Genomic DNA, 12609 nt, shown 5'->3' with positions numbered 1-12609 from the left:
TTCAGTGATCTTAGTGAAAGAGGTCACCTTGCAGAAATTGCAGCGGCTCTGTTGGAAGAGACTTGAGTTTTAAAAGCACGTTTTGTGGAAACAATTTGCATCATATTCCAGAGTGGGCTCATTTCATTTTAATCTGACTGGATTTCCAGAAACTTAATGTTGTAAGGTGAAAATTTTAGACCAAAGCCACTGCAGGTCTTCTGTATTTCTGTATGTTAGTTCTTTCATTGTTGCATTGATGAGTTCACACTAACAGGATTTAAACATGGACAGGGAACTGCAATTTAGGATTCCTTCCCCCCTTGGAAAAGCCACTTAATAGCTTGAATGCACACCAAGTTTATAAGATCCATTCTGGATAAAGCTAATTTTCATTAGCAATTAAGCTATTCTATATCCTGTAGCTGAAAAATGCTCTTGAGTCAGTCTCCGCTTGGAAAGGTGAGCTGAGTTTTTTTTCTGTTTCATATCTCATCCAGAGATTGTACGCAACCACATTGTGTACTGTAAGCTACATCTGGGTAACAAGTCATTGCCCTGTAACCTTCCTTGCTGTTATGTCTGGGCTGTTTCACTGAAGGCTGGGCGGGTTGTGTGGATGTAATGGAAGGTGAGCATTAGCCAAGATGGGCTATTGCTGCTACTATAATGTGAGAGTGAAGGGAGTGAAACTTTTTAAAGGCTTGCTTTATCTGAGAGCTAGTGCTTTGATTTTTTTTTTTTAATTTACTTTGTAAGCAGAGGAAATATGAGAGGAGTCAGTAATGAAATATCACCTGATCATGCCATTTTCCAAGATATTTCTTAACAGAGCTGCGCTGAAACCTCTACTGTGTAGTGGGTGGTGAGATTCTGTAGACTTCTAAGACAATTATGTAAAATGGGTGATATGAAAGGATGCAAATTAGAAAATGGTTGCAAATCAGTTTTTTTCTTGCATAAATTAGAGTAACTTCTAATTTTTATGAAAGTATTTATGTGCATATACTAGTATTAGATAAGGCATTTTAAATTCTGTAGATGGCAAAACGACTATCTGCGTGTGGACTTCGTAAGATTTGTCTCATAAGTGAGTATAGTGAAACAATTTTAGTCATATCCTGAGTGATCCTTTGCTAGCCTTATTTGCTGGAGTAGGCTACGTAGCTGTCTGTAAGAAGTAACTGTATTGAAGCAGTAGAAACCAGAATATTCTTTCATGTATTCCAGATTGCAAGAAATTGGGTGGGACCTACTGAGAGATTGCACCTTGCACTCTGTATTTGATTAAGATAATTTTATAATGTATATAAGGGAGAAAATGTGTGATATGGGTGTAATTCACAATAAAATGTGATATCCTTCATAAAAGCAGAGGTGTTGGTGTACTGTTATGAAGTACTTTTCCTGTGTCCTAAAAAGCATCTTTTGCCCATGAAGTTTATGGTGATATGCTTGCAGACATGGCAGTTAATTGCAGTACATGAAATCTGAAAGGTTAATTTGCTAGCTAGCTTACTGCATAGTTACTCTGTTAATCAAGCAGATGAATGCAAAAACAGCAGTGCATGTTTTCTGCAATTTAGTATTTGATTTAGAAAGAGAAGACTTTGCAGAGGTATAGTATTAGTAATCATAGAATGGTTAGAGTTGGAAGGGACCTTCAAAGGTCATCTAGTCCAACCCCCCTGCAAGGAGCAGGGACATCCCTGACTAGATCAGGTTGCTCAGAGCCTCACCCAGCCTGGCCTTGAACGTTTCCAGGGATTGGGGCACCTACCACCTCTCTGGGCAACCTGTTCCAGTGTTCTACAACCCTCATTGTCAAAATTTTTTTCCCAATATCCAATCTAAATCTACCTCCCTCTATTTTAAAACTATTACCCCTCGTCCTATCACAACAGGCCCTACTGAACAGCTTCTCCCCATCTTTCTTGTAGGTCCCCTTGAGGTACTGGAAGACCGCTATCAGGTCTCCCCGGAGCCTCCTCTTCTGCAGGCTGAACAGCCCCAACTCCCTCAGCCTGTCCTCACAGGAAAGGTGCTCCAGCCCTCTTATCATCTTCATGGGCCTCCTCTGGACCTTCTCCATCTGGTCCATGTCCTTCTTGTGTTGGGGGCTCCAGAACTGGACACAGTACTCCAGGTGGGGTCTCACCAGGGCAGAGTAGAGGGGGAGAATCACCTCCCTCGACCTGCTGGCCATACTCCTCTGGATGCAGCCCAGGATGCGGTTGGCTTTCTGGGCCACAAGAGCACATTGCTGGCTCATGTTGAGCTTCTCATCCACCAGCACTCCCAAGTCCTTCTCCTCAGGGCTGCTCTTGATCCATTCTCTGCCCAGCCTGTATTTGCACCTGGGATTGCCATGACCCAGGTGCAGGACCTCGCACTTGGCCTGGTTGAACTTCATGAGGTTGGCACGAGTCCACCTCTCCAGCCTGTCAAGGTCCCTCTGGATGGCATCCCTCCCTTCCAGCGTGTCGACGGCACCACGCAACTTGGTGTCGTCGGTGAACTTGCTGAGGGTGCACTCTATCCCACTGTCCATGTCGCCGACAAAGATGTTGAACAGGGCCGGGCCCAGCACAGACCCCTGAGGGACGCCGCTAGTGACCGGTCTCCACATGGACATTGAGCTGTTGACCACCACTCTCTGAGTTCGGCCATCCAGCCAACTCCTTATCCACTGAGTGGTCCGTCCATCAAACCCATGCCTCTAGTTCAGAGAGAAGGATGTCATGTGGGACAGTGTCAAAAGCTTTGCACAAGTCCAGGTAGATGATATCATTTGCTCGTCCCTTGTCCACTGATGCTGTCACCCTGTCATAGAAGGCCACCAAATTGGTCAGGCATGATCTGCCCTTCATGAAGCCAAGTAATGTAAGCTGCAGAGCTTTTTAACATACTTATGTTCTGGCTATAAAGTTAAAAAGCAGCTCTGAAGAATGCTGTGTCCAGAATTTTAAAGTATTCTTTATACCTGGATGCTTAAGAAATACAGAGCTATCCAACTGAAATTTAAAAGAAAGGAAAAATTGTAAGAAGAGACACGTTTCACATTTAGTGTAAGTCATTCTTTCTGTAAAATATAAACATAATTTGGAAAAGCTATTTCTTTTCCTGTGAGAACTGAAAAAACTTGTCTGTATACAGTGTGAATTAATATCAAGTGAATATGTGGATACAGCATAGTTGCAAAATCATTAAACCAACTAGGGATGACTGCTTCTCTTGATACTTCTATTTTTATGTATCATGTTGATTTTTCATCTATAATTAGTCTTATTAGTAATTGCATTTCTTGTGGTTTTAGTTCTGCCTCAGATGAATGTGCCACAACTTTGAATGCATGGAGAAAAAGCCTAAATTAAAAATTAGATTTAAAAAAAAAAATCACCTCAACAAAATATTCTTGCAAGTGCAGCAAGACTGAACTCTGAAGGATTATTGTTCTACTTGCTGTGGATTTGGTGACTTTTGTATTGTATAACATGCTTTTATTTCTTTTTAAATATTTAGGAGTACACTGGATCTTTTTGTGATGTGGTTGCTGAAGCATTATCCTGGGACAGCAGTAGTGATTGATGAACACACTTCAGGTAAGAAATCAGATGTATGCCATTTGCTACGGTTATTCATTAACTTCCCTCACGTTGTTTTGCTTAAGCTTCAGTAGTAGCAGTCTTTAACATTACAGCATCAAAACTCACCGAATAGAAAATATAAATCTCTTGTCTACATGGAGGTCTACATGAGCCTCTCTGTAAATCATTATGAGCAGGCTTTTGGTTTTTCTCCTAGATTTGGTAACTCTGACAACAGATGACGTTGCATGTTAAATTGGATTTTAATGATCAAAAGATTATTACAAAACATGATCTGTCATTTCTAATTCCGCTATCAACCAAGCTGCTCCTGCAGGAATTAGTTCTGTCTGCTTTAAGTTATACCACATTGGAGCATTGATTCCAGAACGCTTTACTTCTCTAAATAACACTTGGCCTGCTAAAAAATTTTTGATGTTTGCCCCTTACTAAATTTCTTACCAGTTAGACTGCTAATACTTTGGTAAAAATATCTCCACGAAGAGGAAAACAAAACACTTTTTTGTGTGTTTGTAGTGAATTCCGGCCGTATCCCACTGGAGAAATGCTGGCTCTCCAGTGAATTCTCGTCTTCTGCCCCTTACGATCCAAGTTCGTTCATTCAGATTTTGTACTTGGATCTGTAGTGGTAATGACTAGTCTGGTGCAGGTTTCTACTCCATCTCAGTGTGTCTCAGTTTGTTAAGTAGATACTTCATAGATTCATTTTTCTACATAAATCCACTTCTGTCAAAGATTTGAATGTAATGGAAGTACAATAAAAAGAGAACACGTACCAGTTCATGTCTGTCTCTTAGCACAAAGCAACAAACTCTCTTCTTAAGTCATCTTGTGTACAAGAGTTGTCTGATGTTGGTAAACAGTAAGATTATTAGTAATACATAATTATCCTATGTAATTGATTAGAATGATGGGAACAAAGAGCTGCTGCTATTATAGTCTTTACAGTTGCCACTGTATAAAAGTTTCCGAACTTATATTTTGAATTTTATTTCAAATTAGCAGTTACAACTGTAGCCCTGAATATAAGGACAATTTCAGCATTTCTTGAGTGATTTAAGTAACTTAACGCGTTCTTTGAGGCTGTGCCAACTGAAGATGTAGTTGTTCAGAACTCCGCAGCTGAATGTCAGTGTGAAGGAGGGGAGGGAGTGCTCTGTGAGGTTAGTTTTGAACCTTCTGCTTGCTAACTTCATTTAACTTGAGGACTAGGATCACATGCTGGGAGAGTCAGGATTTGAACAGTGCCTTTCCTGCTCCAGTGGGGTGGTGGGAAAGGATGTTGGGTGCTAAGCTCTAAAGAAGGCACCTTTTAAAATAGCTGGACTACAATCTCCCTGAAGGGAAATGAAACTGAAGGGCTTCTGTGGCTCTCCCACTGCTAGTGCCTTTCCTAGTGTGTAAATTTGAGGCAGCTGGTCAGACCTGTCTTGCTTTTCTCTTTGAGCTAATTTCTCATATTTTTAAATAATAATTTAGGTATTGTGTGATGTTTATGTTCTGTACCACCTGGACTTCCAGAAAGCAACAGAGAAGATACTCTGTCTCCTGAGCTGTGAGTCAGTAGTCCTTGCCATTTTTTTTTTCCTGAAAGAATTGAAGATTGTGTGGAAGAAACTATCATAAATTTAAAATAGCCTGGGGGTATGCACTCAATGGGTTGAGCCTCCTAGCAACATATTAAAATGTAGGACTACTAATCAGAATTGAACTATGTTTTTGCTTCTTGTTTTTCTTTTCTACGTTTAAAACATTACTCTCGGGTTCTCAGAAACTTTAGATGGGTAAAAAAAGGAAGTGCCCAATGGTGCCTTTGCTGCAAAATTGCTGCACTGAGGACCTGACTGCACATATTCCAGCTAATGTGTCAAGGCTATGGAAGGAAGTGTGAATATTGCATAAATCTGCCTTATTTAGATGGCATCACAAAAATGCACTGTGGAATATATATGATGTTATCTATTGTAGTAGGATTGCCAAACTGAAAAGGCTATGGCTTTGCTGAAGGTGAGCTTCTCTAAAAAGGCAAAATTTGATACTGTGAAGGTGCTAAGTACAGAATACAGAATTCTACACTTTTAAGAGTAAAGGTTTTTAATATTCTGTAAAAGCAAACAAAACAAAAAACAACTCTTAGCTAAAATTGTAGAGCCAGTTAAAGGAGAATAATTGAATTGTACTAATTCTTCTTGTTGGTAGAGAATATTTGGGAGACAGAATGTGTGCAGCTGGGTAAAAGTTGGGTTTATTTTTGCTATCTGTTTTTGTTTTTCTTCAAAACACAGTGGAGATCTAGGACTTAATATCTGCTCCTGATTACAGAACCAACTTAACACTGTGTACACTGATTTCCATCCCTTCTGCCCTCATTTTCCTTTCTGCGCCTGTATTTGGGGCAGAAAGTGTTAAGGCGGCTCTTACAAAGGATTGCCTTGATGTGCAAGGCCTTCAGCTGAATCCTTATGAGACAAGGCAAGTTGGATGTAGCATATAATTTAAGGCTTTTTCGGTTGAAGATGAGTCCACTGCATTTGTTCTGGTGGCTCATGGAAAAGCATGTAAAAGACTACCAAGCCAGCTTTCTCACTTAGGGGAAACTGTTGGGTGCCTTAATCCTCAAGTCCCCAGAAAATGGGCAAGGGTTTGCCCCTGAATCCCTTCTGGGAGGTTGATGGACACCAAACGTGCCTGTGGTACAAAAATGATCAGCTATTTAATGGAGAACAAAGAGGAGGAACCTCAATTGAAAAAGTCTTGCAATACTAGAACTGTGGTTGAACAGTTTCCTCACTGTTTTAAGCCTTCAAAAAGGGGTGGTGATAGGGAGAAGAGCAAATCTGTTGCTTTTCTTGCCTATGCAGTAGGGAGTGGCTGAGAAAAATGTGTTGTGAGTGTTTGGAAGGGGGGAAAGTGAGTTGGACAGTTTGATTACACTAAAGAGAATAAGGTTTATCCACAGATGCATGTGAATATGTGGAGGTGGATTGTTTCTTGCCAGAGACTTGTATAAAAATAAAAAAACAGAGCAGATTTTTTTTTTCCCCCCGTACCAAGATGTAACTAGATTGTAAACTTTGGCAGGACTCTTAGCATCTAAATGCTTCTTGAAACTCTGACAATGTTTCTGTAAAACTGATTCTGGAACTGGAATAAATGAGAAAGTTATCTATATTCTCCCTCATGTTAATTAGGTGAAACAGTAAGTTTTATATTTGTCCAGAAAGAGGGCAAAGCAAACAAGAAATCGAGAATGAAGGAGCCAAACAAGGGTAAGTAATGAGCCAATTTCTCAAACTGGCAACAACATACCAAGAGTTTGGAAAAAGTATGCTTGCAAGCTTCCTTTATTATTATAACCTCTTGAACAGAATAATCCAGTCCAAAGAGCTATAAACGCTTTCCAATGGAGAAGTTTATGACCTAGTTTCTGCCTGAAACACAGTATCACAGTGTGTGAAGAGAACTTAACTGAAGATGCTGGTGGCAGTGCCTCTAGAGTGTTGTATTAGAAGCTTGGTGTACTTAGGCATTCCTGCCCTTTGCAAGTACTTGCTAAGTGGAGTGAACTTCAAACACTGGGATTTTTTTTTTTTCAGAAGACATAAACGTTTAAATGCCTGCGTTGGCCTGCAGAATTTTTGTAGCATGTCTGAATTTTTTTTTAACAGAGCACTACTTGGAAAAATAATCATTCTAGGATTATTTCAACAGGAATTGAGCAATTACAGGGTGACTTTCTAGATCCTGTGTTCCTCTAGAGCAGTGAAGGGAAAAGAAAGGTGCATTTAGTCTGTTCGCAGTTATAAATCTGTTCTGAAGAGAGGCAGAGAAAACTTTGATTAGGCTTCATTTCATTCATGGCCCTCCTCTGAGGAGCAGGGCAAGGAGTTGAGGGGAATGTCCTGGGAGTGGGTGGGAACAAAAATGTTGAACTTGTAATTTGAACAGCAAATTCTCTTAAATTGGAGAAAAATTTGCTTCTGTATACCCTTGTAGGAGGCATCAGACCAGGCCACGTTTGGATTAGCTGCCCTGGTGAGAGGCTGGCTGACATAGTACTTCTGTGATGGAGAGGAAGCAACACAGAAGTAAAGTAGATGAGCTGTTACAAGTTGAGGGATTTTGGTTTTGCTTCCTTTTCCTGACTTTCCTGTGCCTCACTGAATGCGAGGGAGCTGTGCTGACCTCCATCAGCTGTGGCTGTGACCAACACCTTCTATCCTACTGCCTTTTCAAGGGGGTTGGGAGTGATCTTGAAAGTACAGACCATTTGTACCTCAGCCAAGAAGAGTTTCTGCATGCTGTTGAAATACATTAAATAATACTTGGTTACTATAGCAAGAACTATAGTTAAAACTCTTGGAGTGTTTAAATTATAATTCTTCTATTATTCCAGTTGCTTATAACTTCCTGAAATGTTCATGTCTCAAGTTGAAATTTTCCAGACTTGATCTTGGCCTGACAGTGACCTTTCTTTCCTTTTCTTCTTTGTTTCTGTTTTCTCTGTGGTATTAAGTGACTATAGCTTGGGCGTTTCATTTGTAATGAGATGAAAATAGTAGAAAAATACACTTCAGCTATTACTTTAAATTTCAGAGACTGAATAGCTCAAGTGGTGCAGCTGTTAGAGAAATGGTGCTGAAAATCATCAGAAGTGCTTCTTGAATCTTAACAGAATCTGTGAGAGGAGGCACTCAGGGGGCTATCAACTTTAGGTCTTAAATTTTAACTTTCTCCCCATCATACACATTCATTGCACTCTTTTATAATTATCACATGCAGTTATTTTGGCCTGATCAGTGATCAGCGGAACAAAGCAGTAGTCCTTGGTGAAAGAGCAGATCTGTCTTTCACTGTTTGCCATGACCCTGGTGAGACAGGGCTTGGAATTCAGGAACAGAGCAGCACAGCTGCCAAGGGGAGCCCTCTGGGGCACTCCTCCTATCCCGCAGTTCAGGTTGAAAAGGTGGGAAGTTTTCAGCAACTCTTCTCCCAAGAAAACTGTTAAACAAAACACAAATTTTAAATAAACTTTTTGACCAGCTCTACTCAAGCAACAGCAGTTTGAATCAGAACCCAGTAGTCTTAGGGCGTGGGATTTGTACCTGGGATGGAAAGGGTAGCAGTAAATTGTCAAGTGCTTTCCTTTAAATTAATGCTGTTATTGTGTCTATTTATTATCTTATGTAAAGACTACTGATGATAGTGGTGATCTCGCTAAACAGCAAATTGTGAGGTTTTACTTTTTGAGTCATAAGATGTGTTTCAAGAAAGTCATGTGTCTGTCTCTAGGCTTGCAGGCAGGCATGCTTTGCCTTAAAGACTGTGGTTTTTACCAAGGACAATCAGTGTGAGTGTTTCTCATTATAAGAAACTCTTCATTTCTAGAGTTGGTTTCTTGGTCTCTTCTGTTCCATGGGAAACACCAGTTCATGTGAATTCATGAAGCCTCTTTGTTTCTATTGATAAATGGATGTGTCTTTCCAGAGACAAAGACAAGTGTCTGACTCTGAAAGCTGCAGGGCAGCAGCAGACACAGGGTGAGAACAGAACTGCCAGTAGATCTGGCTGAGGTTCCCATCGTGCTTTTCTGTCCTTTAACATATGTTTTAAGTGAATTCCCAAACTCTGAACCTCCTGTATAACATCACAATTCTCTGATCTTGTAGCGGGCTGTAGAAACTTTCTTCATTGCCTGTCATAAACTTACTTTGGTCATCTGGAAGATTGGCCCTTACAGGAGCTCCTGAGCGTTGTTCAGACACTGCTTCAGCAGCACTGCCAGCTGCTGGGTAAAAGTAAGGTGCCTGTGACATAAGCCCAGATTTTCATATTGCTGGAGAATACTTATTTCTTGTTGGTGAATAGTACTATATATATGGTTTTCTTAACGTTTATAGATCTCAGGATTTAAGATTTGGTCAATAAGGACAGAAGTCCCATCATAACCACTGTCACCTCTAAAAATTAATCAGAACATGTCTGCTGCACCGCAGAGTGGAACAACTGTCTTAGTTGCATTGATCTGTCATTAAAAAGCTGAGTCTAATACCAGAACTTTAGGGAAAATTGTTCTGTGTTGCCAGTTTGTCTTCAGAACAGGATATTTAAATGAAGACTTGATTATTTGAGTATCCAGAAATTTGTTATTTTGAGACTTTTGGCCCAGCCTGCCTAAACTATACACTTGGGTGGGTTTTTTTCAGGGTTACAGCTAGATGTTGGTTCTTTTGTTAGCTGTAGGATGTTTAGGGTCACTTACTAATAGGAGCATGGAGCTAATTTTATCATATTGTTTTTATGTTGAGTGGTTTCTGCATGGGTCTTTCCTTTGTAATCCTCACTTTAAATGCAGGCATAAGTATTCTGCCACCCAGAATGGACTCCGGTGTTAGAAACTTTAGCTACAAAAGTCTTTCGGTCTTGGAGTGTTTAAAAACTGACTGGTCATCCTTTAACCTCTTGAATCAATTTTAACGGTTAGTGACAGTCTTAACTAATTTGTTGTTGTTGCAGTTACTTTATTACTAAATAGTCTGTGGTGATGAGTACTTTGGAAAAACTCAGTTTAACTCCTGAATGCCAATCTGCTAGTCACCCTAGCTTTGTCACTTCCCCAGCCCCCATGTGCTGCGTCTTATATGCCTGCTCTATAGGTTAATAAAAGACACACCAGACAGAAACCCCAGTATAGGCAGAAAAAGCTCCCTGAGAGAGCTGAAGCAACTCCCACGCAGTAAATTTGCAGCTTGCTGAATGCTGCTGCTGTTCTGCTGAAGGAGGGATCAGAATAACACTTTTTTTGTGCCTGGATAATTGTGCGAATGCGCCCCAGGTGCCTGACCGCCCTCCCCCACCTTCCCAGGCCCCTCAACAGTAATCATAATCCTCCTGGCTCCTGTTTCCTCCGCCAGAAAAACACATCAGCTCTTAGCTTGGAAAATGTCCTGCCTTGCAGATGTGATCTGTCCCAGGGAGGATGGTCCTCTCCCCGGCTGAACACTCCTCCAGTCAGCTGCATGACAAGGTCTCTTCTCAGCCCTCTCGGAAATGATTAATTCTGGTTACGTTGCTGTTCTGTATACAGTCAGGGCGGTCTCTTTTCTTATTTCGGGGATCATTGTAGGAGGGCCGTGCTGCAGATCACATACCATTGTTTTTGGACATTGGGTACTTACGGTGACTCATTGGTTTAGTTTATATGTCAGCTGAAAATTCAACTTGAAAGTTTAAACTTGTTTCAGGATGCTTACAACTCAGTTTTAAATTTTTTTTTTAATCATAATTAATACGTAGACTCTCTTGCAGGGAGAGGTTAAGCTGAGGTGAAAATACTTGTATTTTGCAAGGAAATGAAGAAGATGGTGACTTATTGCTGCAGGGCAGACAACCAGGGCTCTATTGGAAGAAAGGAAGGGAGGTGTAGGTTTATGTATCGCTGTCCTGAGTGGGTTGATTGGAAAAGCTGAGTCTCCACTGTGTGCCTCGGCACCGATAAGCGTTGTATTTGGCTGACGGGGAGTGAATTAGAAAACATTCAGTGTCTCTGTAAAAAGTAACAGCCTGTGACCGTAAATGGGGAAAAGGAGCATATGTCTGCCCAGTCAGGAAATCTTCAGGCACAGAGGCACCAGCGAGGTGGCAGATCCAGGAAAATCAGCAGTCTGGAAACCAATAAGTGGGAATTTTGCTGTGACTGAAGTGGAACTGAGCAGGAATATTGTCCTGTCGGTAAGTTTCCATTGCCATCATCTGATGGAGATGGTGTCTGCTTGGCTTCCGCCGGCACCCAGCCTAGCCAGCCGTGCTGTACTTTCCCAGGACAGAAGTGTCAGCGCGAGAGATTTCTGTGTGCAATTCAGTCACTCTGGTCGGACCACCCTTGGGTAGGCAGATTACAGTCAGTCGAAGCTACGTTGGTGGCAGCGCTGTGTCTCTGCTGTCTGTAGGTTCAGATATGCTGGAGATTAGGCCTGTTTCAAGCTGTCTCTTTCATGGCCATACCCCTCGTCTGATCCCAATCATTAAGAGATTAGGTTTCTTGAAATATCAGCATTTGTCCGCCCCCCTGACTGGAGCAAACCACTTAGCCCACAGATGCAGGAAGGCTTGAATAGGTTTTCAGTGTGAAAGAAATGCTGAGTTCCTAGGATGTATAATTTATACAGAAGAATAGTCTTTCATCTGCAGAGTGTTGGTAATGCTGTTTTTTGTACTGTGGTCAAGGGCGTGCACTGATAAACTGGTTCAAAAAGGAATGCAGTGATGGTAGGTGTTTCTTCTAGGGAACGAGTACAATAAAAACAGGAATGTGCATCAGAGATGGAGAGTGCTGACTTCTTAGAGCTTTCTGGATGCACAGTGGCTTAAAACTTTCTTCTTATTTTCTTTGAAGACTGTGCTGCAGGTTTTGAGCCTTGTATTTTCCAAAGTAGAGCCTTTGTCATAAGGAAGAGTTGAGTACTTACTACCCCAAGATCTATTAAAAATCCCTAAATGGCAGGCAAAGTAAAGAGGTTTTTGATTCACATGCTGCATTTTCTGAGGACGAATCTGTAAATAACCAAAAATGAGGTCTTTGATGCTTTGGCAATCAAGGATTTAGTGGAAGCTTTTGGAAAAGGAATACAAAGCACAGCACAAGTGCTTTTGTTGGTGCGGAGGGGATAGCTGCCCAGCTCGATTGCTTTTTATTGGCAAATACCAAATTTCAGTACAGAAACTGAAAACACTAACATTTTGCCACTGTAAGGAAAAAAGGCCAAGCTCTGGGCTTGGTGTCTGAAATCAGTTCCCAGACTTGTGGGCACAGGTCCTTCCTACAGTGCTGGTCTTCTAGCATGGAGCTGGAAACTGCCTTGAGTTTTGTGCTCTGAGCAAGGATCTAGACCTAGATGTGTCTGAATCTCTGCAGCAAAGCTGCAAACATTCATGGTAAAGCGCAGTGTGGGCAGAGCATGTGTGACTCGTTTATTAGTGAAATGTCTGATAATTTCAGATTTGCTTTGAATAGCTTTCACAT

The 12609-nt window shown here is 41.2% G+C and overlaps 1 long non-coding RNA gene across 2 annotated transcripts in view; it reads left to right on the top strand.

Moving 5' to 3' along the window:
- Positions 1 to 12609, top strand: part of LOC147601677 (uncharacterized) — a 264462-nt gene that overhangs the window by 82362 nt on the left and 169491 nt on the right. For both annotated transcript variants that reach the window (XR_015257942.1, XR_015257941.1), the window contains exon 3: positions 3502 to 3581. This is a non-coding gene — a long non-coding RNA (uncharacterized LOC147601677). The remainder of the gene's footprint in view (positions 1 to 3501; positions 3582 to 12609) is intronic.

The sequence above is a fragment of the Chlamydotis macqueenii genome, chromosome 2, assembly GCF_036417535.1.
Source record: "Chlamydotis macqueenii isolate bChlMac1 chromosome 2, bChlMac1.mat, whole genome shotgun sequence".
In the NCBI taxonomy this organism is placed as follows: Eukaryota; Metazoa; Chordata; class Aves; order Otidiformes; family Otididae; genus Chlamydotis; species Chlamydotis macqueenii.
This window is presented reverse-complemented; position numbering and strand designations above follow the sequence as displayed.